Below are 25,462 nucleotides of genomic sequence, written 5' to 3'. Positions count from 1 at the left end.
GGGACGAAAATAAAGAAGAAAGTAAAAACCTATTTCTTGTTCTTCGGAAAAATAATTTCAAGGCTCATCTGCAGTGGGAGATCTTTATGTTCACTGCCTAACAGCTTCAGATAAACACAAACTCATTTCAGGAGGACAACCCGCCGACATCATCTGTTGTGGGAGCGATTCTGATACAACGTGCAAAGTTGCAGCCATAATTGCAGCGATGGGTTGTTGCAGCAAAGAAGCTACAAAATTGTGAGACTGTGACCCGCAGCAGCAGAAGATCTGAACTATCACCTCAGTTTCAGGGAGTAATTAAATTCCCTCCAGGCGGTTCTGATATGCCACAGGGACAGTGACCTTGAACCACCCAAAATCCAATCACTTCATCGTCCAAGTGAACGTCTGGGGCACTTTTGAAGAAATTCCCTCAAAGTGTTACTGAGGTATCACGTTCAAAAGAAAAAGGACAATGGTGGAAAGACAACACAAAAAAACGTGTCGCCGGTGCAGAGGCATAATTAAGCGGTTGTCAAGATCTGAGAGTCAAGATAACAGCAATCACTTTATACTTAATATTTAAGAAATTATCAAAATTCATTCCTCAGGAAAAAAAACGATCTTTTGGGATAGTATAGTCATTTCAAATGTCTTCTTTAGGAGTGTTGCTGTAAATGTGCATTGACTGACTTACTTCCCACTCCTTTAACCTTTTGATCGCAATCTCCTCTGCTTCCTCTCCTCCTCCTTCCCTTTATCTCATCAAGATTCATATCGGACCGAGATGGTTTCTCACAGAGACAGAGGTTTAAAGTTCATCACTCAATCTACTTACCCCTCTGAAGGTTCCAGTCTGCGGCCACAATAGAGACGGAATGAACGCACTGAGAGCTGATAAGTCTCAATTGCCTGAAGGTTGAAGGCTCAATGCCACACAGACTGAGAAGTTAGTGAGGCAGGCATGTGTGTGTTCAAGTCTGTACGAGGGAGTTTGACATTGGGGTACAAAATGGCAGTTCTCTCTGGGTGTGGACATGTTTAAATGCCTGTCTGATGTATATGCATAACTGGTTTCTGAATTGGACTATATAACCATCATCCATTTTATTGCTGAGTGACAGAAGTAAGGTTGTTCGAGCAGTGTGTGTGTGTGTTTCTGGTTCTGCGTGTGTGTGTGTCTGACTTTCTGTTTGTGCGTTGGCCTTGGTGGTGCCAGTCAGGCATGACAGGAGGAGAGAATTAAAAGCCGTAGGCACAGACAGACCTTCTCACATATCAATGTGGTGTGTGCGTGCACGTGTATGTGTGTGCGTGCACGTGTGTCTCTGCAGAGAGTGACCTTCTCTCAAGACTAGTGTCACAGACATTGGGCTTTGCTACCAGCCCTCTAGCTTTACGGCAGCCTATGTGCAACGTATACTACCGTCTGGGAAAGTGTTAAAATGTGAGAGTGTGTGTAGGTGTGTGTTTGTGTTTGTGCATGCCAACAATTTGAGACTTAGCTCTTCCCTCAACAAACCACCTGCTCATGTTTTTCCTTTATCGCTCTTCCACTTCCAATATTTGGTGTTGTTCTATGCTTGTCAAAATCAGTTTTAAGTTAAAAGTAAACCTCGTTTTCCCCTTCTCTAAATTATAGACCATTCTTTTTCAATTTGGAAACAGAAGAAAAATGACATTGTTACTGGTCTCAAAGAGATTTTGTAAATTTTCTCCAATTTCTATCACAAATAAAAGATATCTGTAAAATAAGCTATGAACTCCAAGTGCAGCCCTTTTGAAGTTTATCAGTTTCAAGGTCCACTTATATTTGTCTGTACTAAAGCCTGATGGGTCATTTGTTCTCTGCACATGCCTTTAATCATGGAAAACACCGGGCTTGGGGCGGGAAAGCCTGTCAGATTCAGGTCGGCCTTGGCTAGTCTGTACAGCCATGAAGATGAGCTGCTAATAGCCTAATCAGAACATACTTTCAATGGTGGCAATTTCTGAAATGTCAACAAACATAGGCTAAAGTTAATGGGGTTTAGCTTGAAGTGTCACCTATACTACATTTCCATAATGTAAAGCAATAGTTTGATTAAGACAAAGAATACTGAGTGTGAAATATGTTACAGAATATGTTATGAAACCCTGAGAATTCTTATCAACTTCTACGCTCCTCTATTCATTAATTTTGTCCATTTCAAATAGAACAGACTAGGGTATGAATAGGAGAGTGAACGAACAAGCAAGAAAAGAGTAGCATGAGAAAGCCTGGAAAAAAATATGCCATGCGTCTTTGCCTTTTTATGAGGTTAACCGCACTTGGGAATTACGGATGAATAATTAAAAAGGCGGTGTAGTCAAACCTCCCTTTCCATATATGCCATTTTCCTTCCATCAGACTATCCATCCATCCATCCATCTATAAATACTCAGCAGGCAGAGAATGCTCGAATAAGGCCAGAGGCCAGGAATCGGTTATAGAAACCCGCTGCTACAATCAGAGCCAATTAATGACCTCTCTGGAGTCAGGGACTAATTTATAAAAACACAAAAGAAACTTTGAGCATCTGCAATTCATCCGTGTCGTGAATGGACTTATTGTCTGCAATTCTACCATGTATAAAAGAACCGAAGACCTTGAACTCATCAAATATATCAGATAATTAGTGCGAGGCTCCTACTCACTCACTAGCGTTCATTGTATGCTCATTGATTCTCGTTCTCAGTGTGCATATGTTCGTATTAGATATTTTTTTGTGTTTGAAATGAACCCACTCTATGGTGGTGAGGGAGGTGTTGCTTTGTATGCAGCTCCAGTCATGCACAACCTCTCCTACATACATAAGCACAAACGTTGCTCTCCCGTCCTCCATAGGCCCAATTAGACTGTCATAATTACTGCCAGACCGGAATGAGTGGATGGAATAGAAAACAGCATCCATTTTTTAAACCCACACTAGGTATTTCCTTTCATTTACATCCCTAAACATGCGGAGTGGAGAGGAGTACGGGAAGTTTAGAGACGAGAAAGAGAGTGATGGAGAAATGTTGGAGAGAGATGGGGAGAGCAAGTGTGTGGCGGTCAATTTCGTTAATTTAGCAAAACGCAACCATTAAAAATTCATGCACTTATTACATCTCTTTAATATCTCTCGCAGACAACTGAGAATATTAATAAATATGAATAATCCTTCAAACCATTTGACCCGAGGCAGAAGTTGCCATAGAATTAATTAAATCCATGAAAATAATGAGAGAGAAAGGTCAGTCTCACGCGCAACAGATTCCGAACTGACAGGTACACAAACAAAAGAGGGACAGAAATGTTTATTCCATGAGAGTTTATGCATTTATGCGACAATTGTAGCAGAAACTATAAGATCTGATTGTCTGCGTGGACATTAAAAACATTACGGACCATAGTGTGAGAACGCGGTATTCAAGCAGCAAGCGAACCAGACTTAAAAATCGATTATGTTATTATGAGAAGTGTAAAAAACAACAGAAAGGAAGGAATGAAAGTCAACGAGATAATCACTTATCGTGCACAACTTTTAAAACAAAATCAAGCTGAAAACAAACATTACATAACCAGCTTTGCTTCTAAATCAAACCATGTACGGTGGAACAGCAGGAGAGATGCAGTGCTGTGACCAGAATGTTTTTGCTTCCCTGCCACCAGCAGCTGAGCAGCTAGAACTCTCACCAGATTGGGTTTGTTTAAAAAGCATGGATATTCTGAAGTCGGCGTCTGTGCATCTAAAAAGGGTTTTATAACACTAGTTGGCAAGTTGTTGTTACCGCTCTTTACTCAACTAGTTGTCAACCTGTCTCTCCTTCTTTCAGACAGAGCATAACCAGAAATCACAGAAAAACCCAGTAGAGGCCCTAGAAGCACATTTACGCTGCCTTTATACACGAAAGAGATACGTCCGATGTAACAGCTACTGGCCACATATGTTTGTTAAGCAAAACATGCACTAGAGGGCAGCAGAGAGTTGAGTCATCGATCTAAAATGGATAAAGCCATCTTTGAGAGAAATGTATTTCATGTAGAATTTGACTTTTTTAACTTGGTTCATGTCCCATCCACCAACATGGAGGAGTAAGGGTTTAGGGACTAATGCTGCAACCAGAAGACGGGGTGGTCGGGACATAGTGGCTTCACTTTGAGGGAGCCGTCGTGTCATTAATCGTTTGACATCCAGACGTTTGGTTTTTAAAGCTTTATTTGAAAGAAATTGATTTATGAATCAATACATTTTAATACCAGGAACAGGTGTAAACAAAAAGCAAGATCGATGGCAGCAGCTTGGTGAGAAGCTTTTATGTTTACTTGGGGGGGCAGGTTGATGGTGGCTGCTTATTAAACCTTGTTTTCAGATACAGCATGTGCCTTCCCTGTGTTTCTTTATGCATGTGATAGAATGTGATGCCCAACTTCCCTGTGAAATACTGCATATGAGCGCCGCCTCGCCTCAAACCATATTACTCAGGATTTTTCTGAATGGTTGTTGTAAACTCAGCAATCATTACGACACGATCCATTAGGCAGCACTCATTTCAGGGAGAAGTCAGCTTGTGTCAATGAGCTGTATATGAGCTGTGCCGTTTAGCACTAGATATATGGCATAATAAACACGTGTATAATTATTTAAAGCAGCAATAGTTGCGACTAAACCCAGTTAAATTGAAGATATACAAATTGGTTTCCGCTGAACTGGACCCAAATGAACCGACCCTGAACTCAACTGTGAGATTAAAATATGGAAACAGTCCAGACAGAGGTGAGGCTGAGGTGACAGCTGATGGGAAAGTGTAAGTGCTATGCAATATGTTGGTTGTGGCGACTCTCTCCACCATACAATTCACATTCCTCCCCCCCCCCCAGGTCAGCAGAAACCTGACATGGGCCTCAAAACTTGACACATCTTCCTCTCTCTTCCTCCTCTCAACATTGTGCGCATGGATGTTGTGTTGTTCCCTGGGCGGATGTGTGTTCATTCAGTCAATATTTCATACTGATGTTTGTTTATGTATGAGCAATTTACAGTGTGTGTAGGTGTGTGGGTGAGTCATACCTCAAGGTAGTCTGTTATCATCAATAGCCTGCTAAATGAATCAGTGCCCCTCAGGCCCCTTGGCCAGACCACAGACACACACACACATAAACACACACACGTCATACATTTCTCAATATTGCAGAGGCATCACTCACTTAGTCAAACAGACCTAACAGCACTCCACGGAGAAATATTGAGAACAGGTGAGAAAAATCCAACAGACAAAGACACACACAGACTAACAAAGAAACAAACACACACACACACGAGAATAAAGGAGAACAGCCACAGCTTTGTTAAAAAACATTCCTTGTGTTTGTATTTTGCAGTGAAGACAGAATGAAATATAATGAACAGACATTCTGCTTTAATCACACTGTACTGCCTGGTGATGGTGTGTGTGTGTGTGTGTGTGTGTGTGTGTGTGTGTGTGTGTGTGTGTGTGTGTGTGCGCAGAACACTACCATTGTTGCGTCACATTGGTTTGGGAGAGTGGAACTGTGAAATGCCAAAGAGTTTGTGCATCGCTGTGTGTGTGTGAATGCGTGCGCGCAATGCAGCAGAGTAAATCTAATTCCCATTTCCATAATGGCACCTCCGACTGAGAAACGTCCGTTCCCGTTTCCTCTCTCTGACAGACACACCCGCTGAGATATATGGAAGCACACACCTCTATTTCCCCTGAAGAGTCAAAAGCTATTCAAACATCCTCTCTCGCGTAAAGTACATTGTTCAATATCAGATGCTCACACAAAATGCCTTCAGTCCCAACGGCACACCACACACCGAGAGGAGGCAGGGCTGAATTGAACCCTCGGATATAGAAACGTTTTATTTGTGCTCGTCTAGCTTCCTAAACTTTAAAATCAAATGTGCTCGATGTGGCCAGTCCTTTATTTTTGAGAAAGCACTTGAATGTTGTAGTGAAACCATTACATCCTTTGAGCAAGTGTGCCTTCCAAGGGTAGAAATTTGCATCATATATTATCATAAACCACTTTAACGGCGGATGGGTAGAGCCGCATCTGGTCCCAAGACGGCCTATTATGTTGCCTCCATTAGGTTTGTTATTAAATGTCTACCTTTGTGTACAGAAAAGCAAGCCGTGAACCATTTCTCTTCATTTTCCTCGGTGCAACTCGCAGACGTTATTCATAGCTACAACAACCACGTGGAGGAGAACTGTTAACCAAATCTTCACTTAGACATAATGGGCTAAATCCGTTAGCAACACAATTGTCATGTGCATCCATATGCACAGATGAGGCTTGAAAACCGCCTCATTTACCGGGCTGCAATAACGGTTCCTTAGATTATAGGATGGAGATATGAGAGAATTAAGACTACAGCATTGGAAGGACAGTGAAAGTCAAACTGTTTCCTCTTTTAAAATGTAAAAGGGATACTTGGACAAAGACTGGGATTTTCGAAATCAACCAAGGATTATTGTGTTGACCATCACAGCACAGCCACTACTCTGGATTCAAATTACAAACTAGAAATTACTCCATTCTGTTTTATGCTCCGTTAAAAATCTTTATATATCATGTTCAAGACACAAAAAAACTGTTTTGTGAGCCCCCCATGACTTTGACCTTTGATCACCCAAATCGAATCATTTAGTCTGCGAGTCTAACTGGAGAATTGAGACAAAATTGAAAGGATTCTCTTGAGACGGTCTGAAGATTACATGTTCATGATCCGTATCAAATTTGAAGAAAGTTCCTCAAGGCATTCGTTAGACATTAGCTTCACAAAGAATGGGACGGTCTGGTGGACAGCCAAAAAACAAGGCTTCCGGCTGGCTACTGGCTATCATTGCTGCTGAGGCATAAAATGGAAAGAAGTTATCATGGTTTCAGTCTTTGATTAATTGTTTGGTGGAACACGGTAGTAGAACATGACTCCAGCAAGATGCTTTAGATTAAAAATTGATTTGCTCGACAGATATACTACTTGAACACTACGGAGCATTTCATTATACCTTAAGGAGGTAAATTCAAAGTACACCAGTAGACCACTGAGTAGCATTTCAACACGTCTCCATACACCACACTTTCAGTAAACCTGCAGCTGAAGATCGAAACTTAAGTTAGTGGTATAACAGAACAGAATAAATATTTAAGCATCTTAGCAGAAAAATGACTCATCACCCACCCACGGAAACATACCTCCTCTTTCTGAAGCAGGAATTCTCCTTCAGCAAGTCAACTGATGAGCCCTCCAATGGGACACACAACAGTTCAGAGTTTTTTCTAGAGACAAACTTGTATATTTTCTATCTTTGCCCTTTTAGCATCTTTAAAAACAGGAGACATGGGCTGACACTGAGCAATCCCAAATTTTGAGTTCCATTTAAAAATTGCTCCCAACATGAATAAATCTATTTTCCACCTGAAAATAAATCGAGTTTAGCTGACAGCAGCACAGCGACATGGAGGCTGAAAATCCCGGAGACATGGAAACGTACTTAAATACACCTGGTACTGCCAATTATAAAATAAAGGAGCACGTCTTTCTTTTATGTTCGGATTAAAGATTTGACTTTTAGACCTTTGTCTTGGAGCGCATTAGTCCGTAACCTCTGTGAGCCTTTCATTTAACTGTGTTTGTTTTATGGGCTTTATTGTTGAGTATATTGCAGCAACTTTCTCACAGAACATTGGACTCAGACGTGCACAGTTCAGACGTGCAGAGTTCATTTCACCTTGACTGATTTAATCAGTTTATGGCTCTTGAGCAGGAAGAGTGCGTCTTTCCTTTAGTTGCTATAAGCCTTAGTTTCTTTAGTCCAAAAACACCAGATTTTTGCCACTGATCAGTTGAGCCCTTGACACGAAATTAAGAGATTTTTGGTAAAATGACAAGCTGATTGTTTTGGTTTGGATTACTGCAGCAGTAACAGAAGGTTTTAACTATCCCCTGAACACAACATGATGTTATATAACATGATACATGTGTACCATGTGTGTCTCCCTGCCAGAGTGTGTGTGTGACCCTGCAAGTACGTGTGAGCCTGCATGTGCGAGTGTGAAGCAAATTTTTCTGTGCATAAACCTTGGCCCGTGTCCAGCTCCACTTGGACGGAGCTCAGTGAGAGAAGGGAAAGACTTGTCTTGTCTTAGTGCTTAAATCCCCTCTGAGACGACGAGTGAAACACGCTCCAAGAGTTTTATGTATTGTTGTGAAGCTGCCTTTTTATGGAGTTAAGCGGTGGTGAGCACCCCCGAAGGCTTTCTCAATCGCCTTGCCGACAGGTATTATGACACACAGGCTTAGGTTCACTGACAGACCGCCGGAAGAAAGGCCACGTCAACTGTTTGTAGAGGATTAGGCGATTACCATTAAACTTAATGATGTATACTGCGTTAGACTTGGTTGAATTAGACTTTGAATTAGATTAAAGACCTCTCTCTTCATTAGGGTTCAAACTTTTCACACTGGTTTGAAAAGAAGCCAAACACCAGATCTGTGAACTGAATTTGACCATTAGGGGTTGCCTTTGACTCAGTAGAGGGACGATCGGAACACGAAAGTGAGTGTAGTAACCCCAGTCCACTAGGTGGCAGTAATGCACTTGTAAAGTGGTTTGCCAACCTCCAATAAACTGTCAATAAAAACATTACGTGGTATCACAGTTCTACAGTATGCTGCGTTTCAGGCAGATGGTCACTAACACACAATTTTTTCCCAGACTGCTCATTCCAAACTTCTTCCCCAATAATTATGGAGGCCACTGTTCTCCGAGGAACTGTCAATGCACCAGATATTTCTTATTTTGTAGCCTCCGCCTCATCTGTGCCTCGAGGCGAAAATGTCTTCGAGCTCTGCAGACAGTCCCAACAACCTCATCGCTTTGTTTTGTATAATACACATTGTCACCTTTGAGACTTTTTATAAACTGACATGGCAAATAGTTTCAATCAACTGAGTTTACCACAGATGGAGACCAATCGGGGGAAGAAACATCTTAAAAAGAGGCACCGGATTTCAAGTGTAAGATTCAAGCTTTTCAATTCAATAGATTTTAAAAGGTTTTAAGTGTATCAATGAGGGGAAATATTTTTTCAAATGGCTACAAAATAATAAATATGCAAAAGTGAAGTGAACCCTTTCTGAAGGCAATGAATATAAATGAATGTATACAAAAATAACTTGAGTATTCTGAACTGGAGGAAAGGCTTAGGTGTAGTTCTTTAGTTTGAGAAATAAGACTTTATCAAGAAACAAACAGCTGTACAGACACCTGGACCGGTGTGAAAGCCTTTCCTTACAGAGGTGAAGGCTGTGTAGCAGGGAGCCATCAGTGTCAATGATGCTCTGGGAAGGTCAAGGCTGACTAAAAGGACATGCTCGGGCACAAGGAGGACCTGAAACCAAGTAACTCACCAGGAACCAATTACATGTCACACTGGGCAACAGGGGGGCATCAGCACCTCAGTGGTTTCCCAAGTGAGTGTGTCATCATAATGTCACCAGTCCGAGGGTTCAGAGCAGCTGGTAGAATGTTGCATAAAAGCACACGATGTCAGAACTAACAGTCAGAGGACGAAACTAAAGAAAAACGAAATTGCCTAAAAATTTCTAAAAAAGTGATAAAACCCAGTATAGGGTGAATGGGAGCGAAGCCAACAGGAGTCATATAACCCTAAATTAAAATCAAATCCCGCTGAGCAGGGCACTGAAATCAGAGCTTAGTCTCTAATAAAAATGAAACCTTGCAGCATTAAAGCCACTTTTTATTATAGAAATAACACTGAGAACCCTGCAGGGAGACATGGAAGATAGAAAGTGAAGGGATTTGCTGTGGCAGCCATCTATGCTTTGCAGCATGTGCACGCTGCATCAGAGCCCTCAGCACAAACATGCCTTGCTCAAGTTTCAGAGAACGGACAGGGGATCATCTGTTCCAAATTTCATGACAAATTATCTGATAGTTGTTGAGGTATTTCAGTCAGGACCAACGGGGCGGAGTGACTGACGAACAGACAGTGACATCCCTTAAGGGGACGTAGCTGGGCAGGCTCAGAACGCACCTTGATAGTAACTCGCCTCCTGGGAAGTCTGGACAATGCAACTCAACCACTGGGTACGTTGTGTTCCGGCATGTCAGCGGGCTTCATTCTGTCATTTCTTGCCTTTATGCTGCTCTCATTCGTGAACGTGCGATATCTCACAGCGTCCTCGGGCTGTGGTGTAATTTACACATTCTGTTGCGGGAGGAAATACAGTGGTGAAAACTCAATTAACACCAAGTCCACTAGCAGATCAGCTGAGAAATGCTAATGGTTGAATGGTTAAAAGGTGTGATAACTGGGTATTTATAGTGGGTGACTGTTGATATCATTATGAACAGAAGTCTGGTCTTCTTCAGCACAAACACGTGTGGGAGGAAGCAATTTGCCACTGATTGAACAATATGTAGACTGGATCTAAAGAGGCATGATATGAGAGCTGCACAAAAGTGAAGCCAAAGCGTCTCGATCGCCACCTGCTGGCTGGCTACAGGACAGGTCACAAAACAGCACCATGTTCATGTTAATGGATGGGACACAGACGCAACTTAACTCACAGATACATTTTCTCAGAGATGGTTACAGTATATTTCTTCTTGTTGCATCTCTCCACTAGTCCTTTCCTCCACTATCCTCTTCTGTACACACACAGGCCAGTGTGAACTTATCATACAAATTGTAATTAACTACATTAAGCGGCTAAATGCTCTCTTGGCACTATAATGTTTTTTTTAATGTAATCTCATTTGCAGTCACTGAGGTGAGATTATCCACATCAGTAGGTGACACTAGGGGTGGTTGCCTGTTTACCTTATAGGTCTGGTCTGGTTTCGAAGATATTAAGCTCATCTATTGAAATTAGAAACCTTAATAAAAAGAATAGCAGAGGCTGGTGTTTGTTATTGTTGCTTCTGTTCCCGTGCAGACAATCACACCCAATAGACAAAAGTGAATATCTATGGACCTTTAATGTTTTTGCACAAAAAAAACAACATAATCAATCATTTAAAACGGCGAAGACATTTCAGAGTGCGCCAAAGCAAAAACCATATAGAGAGAAAATACTTTTTGTCTCTTTGTGTTACTCTGGAGCTGCACTGTGACAGACGAGAGGGAACACATCAAAGCTTTCTAAATGTCATCCTAATTATCACAGACGCTGTGCCCGGAATATCAAACAAATGTACCAAAATACCAAAGCCTCAAGGTTTCTGTCATCTTGTAACCTCTTAACTGGAGGGGAGGCAACCGCGAGTCAGACTGCGTGTGATTCACAGTCTGACTCACGTCTGACAAACAGCGGCGATGACCAAAACCAAACTTCCCCGGCTTCAAAGAACAACTACCTCCAGGACATCTTGGACCAGTAATACGAGGGGTGTCCTGCTAACGAAATTATTACGCAAGCAGGCTGCTATGGCGCATCTACTACCAATAAGTTTTATCTCACACATTTTCTCTCATCTACGCTTTGACAAAACATGGGATTTCAACTCACCTTCACCCACTAATTTTCTGACAGGTTCAATGACTCGTTCACGCGGGCGTTTTCACTTATTCTGCCTGATTACACCTCTTTTCAGGATCGTGTGTACAGACTGACATTGATTGATATCTCTCTGAAGCTTTTGTTTTTGCTCTGATTAGTGGCACAGGCCTTCACAGCATGAAGCATGGACTGTGAATTTGTGCAGAGGATTCATGGTTTATGGTTTGGACATTCAAGGTATAACTCTTTGAAAAAGAAAAATGAGCATGGAGGACGAGGGACTAGCAAAGAGAAAGCTGCTTTCAGACTTGCACTGAAGTCCTGAAAAAGACAACGAGATTCAAGAGTTTTCTATGTGACATTCTATAGTCAATACTCTAATTGTCTATATATCGAAGCAGAGTGAATAGTAGATGAACACATCACGGTTTGACTTTTCATAGCAGAAGAGGTGCAGGGGTGATTGATGCACAGCTGCACTTCCTGTGAATGCCGGCTCTGGTACAAGGCCATCATTAGCGTTGTGAGTCATACCGGTGCCTCTATTGTCCTGCTACAATGGATCCAAACGTACGAGTGGGAAAAGGTGCACTCCCACAACACGTCCGCTGAGCCTCAGCCTGGGCAGAGGTGTGATCAGCTGTCTGTGCATTTGTGAGTGGGCGTGCACGGACTTCAACCCAGACAACACAACTGACTGAATGTATAAAATGTTTCCGATCACAACAGGCCTGTTTTTTTCGTTCAGTCGTCTGTTTGGAAATGCAGAGGTCAGAATCATAAGGTCAAACTCATTCATTGAATATGTAATTTAGGCTTAATGTCTCTTTGCCTTTTTGAACTTAGTAAAGGATGTCCGTACAATGCAAAAAAATCAAGTTCAAACATATTTGATAGTTCAAATGTATCCACCCGCCCCATTAAACACAACAGAGGGGCGTTAGCTCACTGACAGCGGGTAATGACTGACGTCTTTATTCCATGGTGATCTATTCCTTCAGTCACATTTACTACCATTGATACAGCCCTCTGCCACGTAAGAGTATATTGTATTAATAAAACTAATATGAGTATACATAAAATAATAGCACTGTGTGTAACTGGCTGAGCGGAGCAGTTAAATGCACCACGTAGCAGCGCCGCACCTGAACTTTCCTGCGTCTGTGCAGGCGGGATGACAAGTGGTTTGATGGTTGAACGGCTCCTGTCGGATTCATTAATGACTTAACTGTACTTTCACTGGATTAGGTCCGTGCACGGAAACACGCACGTGTATTCACATTCCCTGATGCACACTGTCAGCTCCTTTAAATAAGTGGGAGAGAAAAATAAAAGGAGATTAATAGCCAAGCCAGATGGATCCCCTCATGGGGGCCACCTTCCAACGGCCATTACGGTGAAAGGTGCATGTGTGGTTTTGGGAGAGGATGTGCAGATGGTAATCAATAGTCTAAAGTCTTATCCACACCAGCCTTTTACTCACCCTCTTCCCGTTTCACTCACTTTTCCTCGCCTCTCTCTCCACCCCTCCTTTCCTACAGCCCTCCATTACCGCAGCTACACCAAAAAAAAGGCAATAATTTGGAGAGAGAGGGATGAAAAGGGTGAAAGAGTAAAAGAGAGGGAGGTCGAGAGGCGTTTTAACAGCGTTCAAGTTTGGGGGGGTGGAATGGAGTGAGGGATGTAAAAGAGAGAACAGAAAGAGAGGGAGGGGGAAGAGGTGACGAAATTGCGAGACAGAGAGGAAAGGCAACCCCGGAGAGAAAGAGAGAAAGATGAAGGGATGCAGCGTGTTGAGTTAAGGTTAGATCCAGGGATGGAGGGGAGATAAAATGATGAAGGGAGGTGAGAGGTCAAACTCTCCTCTCTAAGAGCTCTGATTATTCCAAACTAATCACACACTCTCTCTCCCTCTCACACATTCTTTTTTTTTTTTAACTGACCCAATTTTATTTCATCCTCAATGATCTTCCACCCCTGTCGTCTTTTATCCTCATCCATACCCTCTCTCGCTCCCTCACCTCCCTCGCCACTTTTCCCCCACTCTTCTCTCTCTCTCTCACTCATCCTCTATGCATAATTCAAGCCGAGATTCCAGCATGACGGGCGTGGCCATTAAAAATACATGGGGACGCTGCACAGAGGCCGTTTAGTGCTGCCTTACCTCAGAGGAGGAGCACCGGTTGGCTACAGGGCAGCAGGGGCAGAGCGAAGGAGGAAAGAGAACTGGGGGGGTGAGAAGGAGCAGGAGGAGGAAGACAAGCAGGGGATGGTCACAGAGAAGAGGAGAAGAAGTAAGTTTAAGAAAGGAAGGAGAAGGGAAAAGGATGGTAAAGTGCAGTCGTACTTTCCTTCAGCAAATATTCACTTTAATTGAAGAACTTCAGACAAATGGATTCAAAGCTGTGGTCCTGGTTTCAGTTTGCTCTCCACCCGGGTCCAAGTTTGACACGTGCATGGTCGGCCAACAGAAAAAGGGAGAAGCCATTACTCTAGCACGTTAGCTTTCACAGACTGTGGCCATCCTTTTCCATATTTATTTATTAACTATGAGAAGGTAAGTGGTGTAAGGAGTGTATTTGCATCAGTCTTTTTCCGATCTCATCGACCATTCGCACAGCGCTGCTATAATGCCTCGATTAATATATTATACACTGTTCATACAGTAATTTCCTAGGGGCAATTAGGGCATCGAACCATTAACATTGTTTAGTGGACGACCCGCTCAAACAAAGTCGCCCTTACAGAACCATGTCTTCCAAGATGTTCTTCCATCCATCCTGGTATATGGGCCAGACTCAGCTTAGCTTCTGACATCGGTCGTGGCATATGATATTTTCTATATTGAAAACATGACAAAGGCTGAAAAACAAAGTCCCAGCACGTACTACACACTATTTCAATGGGTAATCATACTTCCACCAGGAAACCTTTTTAGATTTTATCTGGATAATTTGATTTGATTAGATACCTGTCCTTGTCCTTTTATTTGATTTGTTGACTCTGCTTTTGTGAAGCACTTTGTAACCGTTTTCCAAAGCGCTATTTAAATAAAGTGTATTAATATCATTAGTATTGCTTGTTATTTGATTACACTCGGTTGGTTAGGCTTAGGAGAGTGAGCGTGTGCCTATGAGACTCCCGACACAGACAGTCGCTCGAAGCAGAGCAGCTGTAAATCAGGACAGTGTTTTATTACACAACTCTTTTGGTCCTGTGATCCCTTAAGACCCATGACAATATATCTTCCAAAAAGAAACATGGACGGCTCACTTGCATCATAAAGCAATGTAATGAGAATTCATGACCTCCGATCCAAAGAGTTAGTAATTACAGTGCAAGTTTCTGTAAAGTTCACAACACCCCCCGCACAATGTACCACAACACATCCACATCTCAACCTCAACTTATTTCTGTCTGTCTGCTCTGGTTCAGTCCTTTTGTTCACAGGTCATGAACAAATTATCCGAGTTCCTTGGCCCCTGTGTCAACCGCCTCTGCCGTCTGTCTGACTTCTGGGTGATCACTTTAAATCACACAGCAGCTTAAACCCCTTCATTTTAACAGCATCAACAACAGCCCAGAGGACTATGTCACTCAACTGAGGAGACAGAACTCATTTATCCATCAGCTACTTGCTTAATCTACTCACTGCACATTCCAACGAGGAGAGATTCACAGCCATCACTGAAGACATATTAAACGTTTCCAGGACACCTCGTCTGCGTTGGCCTCTTTACTGCCGACATTTTGACAAATCACAGGAAAGGGGCGACATTAAAAAAATGTGTTCAAGGGTCACAGGGAGGCTGTTTCCAAAATAACTGCACTCTGATACTCAAGAAGCTAAATGGAATCAATTTGTCAATTATTTTATAATTAACACCTTCTACCGTGACATGTGAACAATCCTTTCAAGCTTATTACTCAATTACACCTTATGCCTAATTTATGCCGCCCGCAGGTACATATAGAGGAACAGCCGTTTAAAGCAATTTAACCGCACACATGCTTTCACACGTTCTTTACACTGAACTGGCTGTTAACCAATACATCCACTAGATTGCAGTGCAGGTTCGGGAGATACAGATAACAAACGACGGTGGAGGAGGTTGTTATAACACACAAAATAAGGCAAAATAATATAACTGGATGTCTGTTGTTTCTAATAAACCCTTCTCAAAAATGTCTAACAATGTTCGATCTTATTCCTTGGTTCTATGGTTGTCTTGCCTAATTTTGGCTACACTGCCCCCCGTTGTTTCCGTTTGGTTATGCTCTGTTTCGTATACATATATCAGTCAGCTATTTGATGCTATAAAACGACTGGCTCTTAATTTCTGTGTAGTAATAGGGAAGGGGGGGGCGTGATGTCCGTCTTTAACACAGTCTGTAGTCTGGGAATTTTAAGTAAAGTCTATTTTTGTCACACAAATTACAGTATCAGTCAGGAATTCACAAAATGATGAAAATTATCAACAGCAATTATTCCATCATATTTCTGGACAAACTAGAATCGGAGATGTTATTATGATAGAAATGTCTGTCACTCTGAACTCGAGATGGGCACTGCTGGGTAAAGTAGGGAGGTTAAACGGAGGAGAGGGGAAAAAGGAGGAAAGTGGAGAATCACAGGAGACTTCTCCTGGCGGGCAATGAATGTGGATTAAGGCGGGGAAGAAAAAAGGAAAGGAATATTTGCTGTCTTTCTCCTCCTTGACCTCGAGCTTAGGGGGGTAATTGGCAAAAACCTGCAAGTAACGCACTCTCTCTCTATCTCTCTCTCTCTCCTTCAATGCTCATCTTCCTCTCTCTTCCTTGGCCTCACACACAAACACACATGCTGATACTCCCGACTCTCAGTGGACCCATCTCACACAGGAATACCAGCCCCATATAAACACACAACACAAGCCATTACGCCATAAATAAGCTACAATTTTACTCTGCATCATTCCATAAATCAATTGTATTGATTACTCACATTTGAGTATACATACATAAAGATGGCGTAGAAATACATTAAGAGTGTGTGTGTGTGTGACAGATAGAATGAGAGAGAGAGAAAGATTGTCATGTGAAGCATATGTCATGGTCTATATAAATCTCCAAAGGAGGAAATCTATTTTAAAACACGTGCAGGCACGCATCCTGTCAATGTCCCCTCACATATACTGTTTTTTGCTAGAAGACAGAGGCTTCCTGCTAATGTTCTTTCCATGTCTTATCGCCTTTTCTTTCATAAATAATACCTTGGTGCTATTAGCACGGTCATGGAAGGGCTGCAGGAGATGGTGAGCACACAAGGAGACACTAGAGGAAGAAGAAAGATGGATTGAGGGATGCCAAGAGCAGCAGAGCGGGGATGTGGAAAACGCCAAACACTTAACCTCTTTCTTTCCTTCTTCCTCCCACCTGTTCTCTCAGATCCAACGCAACATCGCAGCCCGATGTAAAAACACCCCCCGCAAACCAGTTTCTTCCCGCTGAACTCGTCTCCTCTTGACGATTACCATTTTACTGCCTCGGCTCCTCTTATCCATCACCTTTATTTCCCCGCCTCTCTCTGTCTGTCACTTTTTACTGTCCGAGTCCTGCTCGTTCAGGGAGATGGAAAAGAGGCAGAACCCAAAAGATAAATAAAAAGAGATGAGGAAACCAGATGATGATGATACCGCAGTGGAGGAGAGCTAGATTAGGAGGTGAATCTGGATAAAAAAGACGAGTAAGATGAGAAGAGCATTTTTGTTTTACAGCTCTTTCTTTCATCATGAGCGATCTTACCTCATGGTTATTGCTCCATATCAAACACGCACATGATATTATCCACTGGGTTTCAGCTCGCCAGCAGCAGCCACTTATTAAAAAATGGTCCATAGCTCGATTCGGAGAGAATCCCTTGTTCTCTTGAAGCTGCTTCCTCACTCTGTTTTTCATCTCGCCTCCTCCACTCACATTTATTAAAAATGCTGTGTACTGACATGTGTTTTCAAGTAGTTTTTTGGAAGTACTTGAGATGTTCTTGGAAGCCGCTTGGAAGATAAAGCAGAACTAATGAAGCACTTCCAGTGTTTGCCATTAATTACCTAGACTGTGCCGGCCCACCGCAGTGCAATTTGTCCCGCTACGGTTTCATAATGAGCCCAAAAATGATTTTACATTTCTCATAAAAAACACTAGAGATCTTTATCTAATGTTTTCCCTCTGTTGTGCAGACGGAGCAATAGACTGTCTCTCGCGGTTTGACTGGCCATTGGGAGAACCTGGAGAATCGTGCTGCATCTGTGACCCAGTGGCTCATAAAGAAAAAGTATTTTTCATCCTTCTATTGCACAAAAATATCAAATAATCCTGCTTTGCTTTTCCCCATGTTTGTGCAACATGCTCACTGACAGAAACCGGACAAAAGCTACACGTGTAACCGACACTGCCGGCAAAATAATTGTTCTCCTTCAACCAAACTGCTCTGAACTCAAGCTGTGATACCATCACTCGCATGGCAACTTTACTCACCCCCCCCCCCCCCCCCAACACGCACTTTTCCATAATGCCATCAGAACGCAGGTTGATAAGGAGGTCCATAAAGTGCAACAGCGCCCACTTCAGTTAAAGCCTAGGACCTGCAGGCGTGGCAGCAGGTTTAATGTGGATGAGATACTGTTACCTTGCTCATTATCGTTTCTCTGTTTGTTGTTTCATGGGATGTGTTCTGTGATTTGTGGGAGTAATTGTGAATGCGGCGTGTTATGAAACCAAATTTCTCCTTCTGGGGCTGAAGTGAAACAGCTAACTAACTTGGCAGGCGGACAGACGTTATTAGCACAACACTGATAGTTTACCCTGTAGCTGTGTGCACGGTATGGAACTTGTCACCCAAGTGTTTATTCTGCGTCAGTAAGAATGCAGAGTAACAAGCTCATGTAGCAGCAGCACAGGTCGATTACAGTGACTGCAGCAAGCCACCAATCAGATCATTCCAGGGTCTCCACACAACAGTATGACTGAGGCAAAGCTGAACAGCAACAACCATGCTGAAAGTTCTCAGGGATGAAGATTATAGTATCATGGCCTGAAAATAGAAAACTATATTATATTTATCTTCTAGACCGAGGTTTAAAATCCCCAAAAAACAACCTGACATTACAGAGCCTCCCTCAAAATCCCACAACACCAGATTCTCCCTCATCTGAGATTTTGGCCAACCTAGAAAAAATTTAATATAGGTCTAAAAGTGAAATTTACAGTAGTGAGCATCGGACAGAAACTTTAAACTGTATGTATTGCATTGGGATTTGTTGAGGTACAGCGAATGTATGGTTCATTGAAGGTCGCACAGCTTTATATCAGGTTGATTAGATCCCCCAAAATGTGCTGAAACATTAGTTGTACCACACTTTGGTTCTTAGGTATCGGTTTAGTTGAGTGTTCTAAAACGCCAAATACCTGAAAAAAAGGTTTGCACCATAATTAGTTAAAGTCACGCCACGTTCTTAAAATGGATTTTTGTAAAAGTGCTACCAAATAGGTATAGGTACTGAAAATGTTTGAACAGTGGCCCCGCCCTTGTGTTTTTTTTAATTGAGTTAAAACAAATGTTTTGACAAACAACAAGAACATCTCGACAGTCACAGCAGGTCACAACACTTGGAGCGGAGGTAACAAATTCAACAGAATCTCTGTTTTCCTGTTTCAAAACACCTTCAACGGTAATTTTCAGGCAGCCACCAAATGTCACAAGTGTGTGGCTGCGCTGCTCCACGTGTGTGTGTATGTGTTTCTGTGTGTGTGTGTGTGTGTGTGTTGGAAAGATTCTCACAAGACTGAAAGATGACCCAAATAGTTTTGTCACATATAGCACACAGCACTCCGGCAGAGCAAACACGACACACTCCCCTTAGTCGGGACACGATCACGAGGGTTGGGTCGGGAGACACTGACCTCGTCCCACACCGTCCTCGTCTCCACGTTCAAATTAAAAACAGATAATTCTAAAACGAGAGGGAACACGCACGTAAGCAGATTTCCACGCACCTGGCACCGAGAGCAGCTGCTGTGGGCTCACGCTTTCACTTCCAACACAGTGAGACAGACACACACAGACACCGAGTGAGACAGACACACACAGATACAGACAGATACACAGTAAGACAGACAGACACAGAGACAGTTAGACAGACAGATACAGTAAGACAGACAGTAAGAGAGACAGACACTGATAGAGATATAGCACCACATGAGGAGACAATCTGACTGACATTAAGTAAGACAGACAGTAAGACAGACAGATACAGACACAGAGAGACAGTAAGACAGACAGACACAGACAGACACACACAGAGACAGTAAGACAGACAGACACAGACAGACAGACACACAGTGAGACCGTAAGGCAGACACACACAGGGACAGTAAGACAGACAGTAAGAGAGACAAACAGACACTGATAGAGATATAGCACCACATGAGGAGACTGACTGACAGACAGTAAGAAAGATAGTAAGACAGACAGATACAGACACAGAGAGACAGTAAGACAGACAGATACAGACACAGACAAGGAGAGACATTCAGACAAACTAAGACAGACAGATACAGATCTAGACACAGAGAGACAGACAGATACAGACAGACATATTGAACTCACAGTAATTGGCGTCCTCCCAGTTGTTTCTTTTCACGCGGTGCTAGTCCTTGTTGTGGTCACGTGACCTGAACACCTTCCCTAACGGAGCCCTGATTAGCAACACTGGACAGCTGCTTTAACTGGCCGCCATCTTTCTCTGTTGTTAACATGATGTGGTTAAAGTTTCTGTTGTCCGTGGTTAAACAGGAGCAGAACCACAGACCATGGAGGAGAACAGGAGCAGAACCACAGACCAGGAGCAGAACAGGAGCAGAACCACAGACAGTGAGGCAGAACAGGAGCAGAACCACACACCGTGGAGCAGAACAGAAGCAGAACCACAGACAGTGGAGCAGAACAGGAGCAGAACCACAGACCATGGAGGAGAACAGGAGCAGAACCACAAACCACAGACCGTGGAGCAGAACCACAGACTGTAGAGCAGAACTACAGACAGTGGAGCAGAACCACAGACAGTGGAGCAAAACCACAGACCGTGGAGCAGAACAGGGGCAGAACCACAGACGGTGGAGCAGAACTACAGACTGTAGAGCAGAACAGGAGCAGAACAGACCACATGGTGCTCAAACCTGCACACCTGTCATGTCTGACTGACACTTCCTCATCCTTGATTAGCTGGGAGCCAATCAGAGCCCAGGAAGAGTTGCCCAATAAGCAATCACAGTGATCGCTGCAATAAAAGCCCTCAGACCTGTCATTTCAAAATAAGACCGCATGAACATAGTCGTAAAATAATCTTTTCATACTGAAAACTGATAAATACCAGATCGAGAGGGACACACGGCTAATCTTTGTTACATTTCACTTCCATATGCTCAGTGGCTTCATTGTCTCAGTCTATTTATCTGCTTTAAATTAAATTATATGTACTGTATTTATCCCTAAGGCTTTTACTTTTACTGTTGATTTAGTTATTTGGCAAATGTTACTGTCTATTTGTGTTTTCTTGGTGACTACTTTCTGTTCTCTGCTATTTGTAATAGGGGTCTCTACCCAAATGTATTCCTGAATTAGATAAAGGTTGAATGAGTGAATGAATGAACTTAAACAACAACAACGGCTCAGCAGAGCGAATACAGTCGCCAAAGCCTAACAGACCCCATCAGCATCCAATTACACACTCAAAGATATGGCCTTTTTATATATGCTTGTTGTTTTTTTGTTCATCCATGCTTTACTATTAGTAAAACTGTAAAAAAAAATGACAAATATAAACAAATACATAAACCAAATATGACAAGCAAACAGAGCAGAAAACATAACCTCCTCGTGGTGGTAACAATTTGGAATAATTTTTGGGTGTTTAACCAACATGACTTACATCCTTTCCTAAGCCCAGGCATCAAATTTACATTGTAAATTCATCTAACGCCTAATTTTCTCCTCTGTTCTCTCACTACACAAGTCCTCCCTCACTCTCATTTTCCCTCCGTGTCGAGTTCATTTATTTCCAATGAGAGAATCCATTACAGCGGCATCACCCCAGCACAGATCCACTGTCTCACAAAGCGAAGTGGTGAACTCAAGCGTGATAAAAACACTTCATCTGGGAGCCAAAGTTACAACCAAAACTCATGTTGGAACGACTCTTTGAGTTTCAGCCAAGTGCCTGAACCGTGGAATCCTTTCACAGAACCAGGCTCCCTCACACAGAAACCAATTGTAGCGTCAACTACACAAGACACAGACAAACGCAGATGGAAAAATTATGAATCAATCTATTATTCTAGTCAGTTCATCATTTCTGCCGTGTCTGCCGGAGCCAAATTCAGTTTTTCACAGCGGACGTGTTGTCTAATCAAACCGGGGTGAGACCAATACCACTAATAATGTGTGTGCTCCGTGTGCCAGGTATTGTGCATGCTGGCTCGCTAGCGTCGCTTCCTGGCACGCCACATTTTGCCACGATTGTTGGCTCAGCGGTTTGCTCGCTGGCAACTGGCAGAACGTGAAATCACGGCGGGGCACATCCTCTCACCCCAGACACATGCAGGCTCGATATCGGGGGATGGATTAGAGTGGAGACAACACCACCCGGGAGGCCATATCAGGACGATTAGAGGTGAAGCTAATGATGTTTATGTAGGATGCTTTTTATTTGGTGTCGGAAATTAAATTGACTTTAATATTATTAGATATACTCGGTAAGTAACAAGCCCAAATGCCCAATGGAAACGTTATATGATCTGTCCGGAAATACTTGGACATCCTCCAGAGTTTGTCTTTGACGGGTGAAGAACGCAGCAGGAGATTGTCCGGATCAGAAGCGTTCACAACAACAGGAAGATGTCCAGAATATTCAGGCTGGGCAAGGGGGGGGGAGGGGGGGGTCTGGGAAGAACATGCAGGAGGCAGGACATGACGTTCATATTTTCCCAGCACCTGACTCGGACATTTGTTTTCTCACAGACGGCCCCTCTGGAAATATTTCAGCATAATGTCGGGAGGTCATTGTGTGTGAAAGCAGCGCTCTGTTTTTAATGTGTGCACTTTGTGTTGTGCTATGACAAGTAAAGACTGTCCATATGTATTGTCGAGCTATGCTGTGTTAAATGTGTGTGTGTGTGTGTGCGTGCGTAATAGCCTCCCTTATCTTTTATCTGAGCTTCTATTCAGCTGCAGACCTGATGAAAGGAAGACCACGGATAGAATCTCAGTCTATTTGTGTGCGTTCTCTACACACCGGGCCTCTCTATAAACACACACATGCAAGATAATACTCACAGACAGACTCTATCGCTTTCACTCTTTTCATCGGTCTCTCTCTTTCACACACAAACACACACATTCAATTTATACCCTTCAGGAAACCCTCACACACGCAAACACCCCCACACACACACACACATTCATTTATGGGCAAGTAGACACAAATAAATACACACATTAACACAGTCAGCTCTTTCATTAAACACATTTCCAATGACTTCATCAGAGATCTTGATTAAACTTGAAATTGCTTCGCGATCTCATCAATTACCGCCGGTTGCTTAAACATGTGTTTTCACATTCCGTTACTGTCTCTAGGAATCCAGGGGGGAACTGGTAAATTATGCATGTTGTTGTTGTTTCATGAAACTCTAGACCCTTATAAATGTAAACTAGAAAACACAAAGGTCCTTTGCAGGGTCTGTGAATCAGAAGCTTTACAAAGGATATTTATTTTTTTACGTTTTCGGAAGGGGCCTCCTCTCAGGCTCGGGGCCCCTTGCAATGTCCTGCTTTGTTTTTGTGCAGCACATCAGTGTTTGTTTGACCTTAACACCCTCATATGTTTGATTTTTCAATTATTTATACAATTATTATATCGTCATTTTACATTCTATTGCTGGACGACATGACTGTTCCCCGAAAGTCAAGCCAAATCACCTCATCCCCCCCTGGTGGCTGGCTGCCTTATAGCTCAATAATCCCACCTCCTTATTAATTATTTATTTGATGCTATAGAACTTGAAGGAAACGTCATGACTGACAGCTGAGACTGACAGCTGAGACCGCCTCAATACCATGGCTCCTTCCAATCGTATCCAGGATATTGTGCCTTCAATTCCTGATAGAAGGAGGAAGTGGAAACATGTCGTCCATCTTTATACGCAGTTCCTGTTACATTTCTCTCTTTCTGGGCTTTTTGTGGAGTTTCCCTTCTTTTCAAAGAGAGCATCATACGTTTTTCAGATTGTAAAAATGATTATTTGAGATTTTCGGACTATCCAGTAACACCCAGTTGACTTAGTAGGGAAAAGTTTCTTCTTAACAAGTAGGACAAGACTCACATTGACACAAATACATTTACACCTTGTCACTGTCAAAGCCAGATCAAATGATTGGCTCCATTCGGCCTTTTAACAAATCCAATTAGGTCTGTGTTCACACATTACACACTGTACCGTGCGACCCTTGCGTTGTAAACGAATCACATCGAGGCGACGCTTAACAAATGAAAGTAATAAATAATTTCAGAAGGACAATTAAGTCTCCCTTCATTAACCATTTGCTCATTAAGTCTGCCTTCGTTAGCAGAGGTTGGCTGATCGCGTGCTGCTCGTCTGAAGATATTTGTCTGTCGCACACACACACACACACACACCGTTTCACACACACAGACACACAGGCTCGCACACACGTCCTAATGAGTTTTCCTGCTCGCTGTTCAGCCCGCTCTCTGGCTTCATTATCATCCCCCTCTTAATGCATAATGCCTCCATGAAAGAAATCAACACCACATCATTACACTCCAGAGGAAGCCACCGTCTTTTCTCTCTCTCTCTCTCTCTCTCCCTTATCCCTTGCGTTTTCATCCGTCTGACTTTTCCCTTTCTTCATGTCTACCTGTATCTCATCAAGCACTTTCTTTTTAGTCTTTCAGCCCCCCCCCCCCCCCCCCCCCCCGTAAAGTCCCCCTCAATCTCTTCTCTCCGCTGCCGCTCCCGTCATTATTTCATCACACAGTCTGCGTGATTAGGACAAGGCCGACGACCAAGCCGCGCCTGACCTTCAGCATTAATAGCAAATCCGTTGGGAATTGGACCTTCGGAATAAAGTCACTGCGTTTCCTGCTAATTGTGATTTAATGCATTGGTTGTCATCTTTGCGAAGACGAAGGTTTGTAATTCGCGAGGGCGACGCAGCGGCTGAAGAAGCAGCTTGTTCTCATGCGACTTTAAAGTGCACGATCCAGCTGAGCAGACGCTTGCACGTGAATATATTTGCATGAGTTTGCTGGGTCTGAATGAAGTTTTCATCCATGCACTGTACCCGCTGGCGGTCGCGTCTCCCGGCAGCGGGGACATTCATGTCACATGTTCGTGTCACAAAGCAATCACACACAGCAGATGAATATATCCGCCTGCACATCACACAGAGCAGCAGTCACTTCTGAGACGAAAGGAGGCTCTGGCTGAACTATAGAGGCCGCTATTTCTCTCGTGCACATACGGCTACACACGTATGTGCATGTAAAACATACTTTCCTGAGATGAAAGCAGTGCAGAAGTCGCAGACACAACACACACTTGCACTAACACAGCTGGATGCATGCGAGGGAGTAAGGGAGGAGCGTGGGAAAAAGCTTCTGCTTCTGACCCCGGTCTCGAAAATGCACAACTTTATACAAAACCACAGCAGAGACACAGATAACACAATTGTCTCCTCAAAGGAAACAAGACACTGTGTGTGTGTGTGTGTGTGTGTATGCGTGAGTTTAAGAGCCTCAAGCAGAATGAAGTGGAACTGATGCCGATTGAATGAAGGGTTGAGACTTCAGTGTGTGTGTGTGTGT

General features: G+C 43.0%; 1 protein-coding gene across 1 annotated transcript in view; it reads right to left on the bottom strand.

Annotated features, from left to right (window-relative positions):
- Positions 1-25,462, bottom strand: part of grm8a (glutamate receptor, metabotropic 8a) — a gene marked incomplete in the record, with an annotated part of 210,743 nt that overhangs the window by 181,005 nt on the left and 4,276 nt on the right.

This window comes from Platichthys flesus, chromosome 23 (genome assembly GCF_949316205.1).
Source record: "Platichthys flesus chromosome 23, fPlaFle2.1, whole genome shotgun sequence".
In the NCBI taxonomy this organism is placed as follows: Eukaryota; Metazoa; Chordata; class Actinopteri; order Pleuronectiformes; family Pleuronectidae; genus Platichthys; species Platichthys flesus.
Note: the sequence above shows the minus strand (reverse complement) of the source record. Positions and strands in the feature narration are given on the sequence as shown.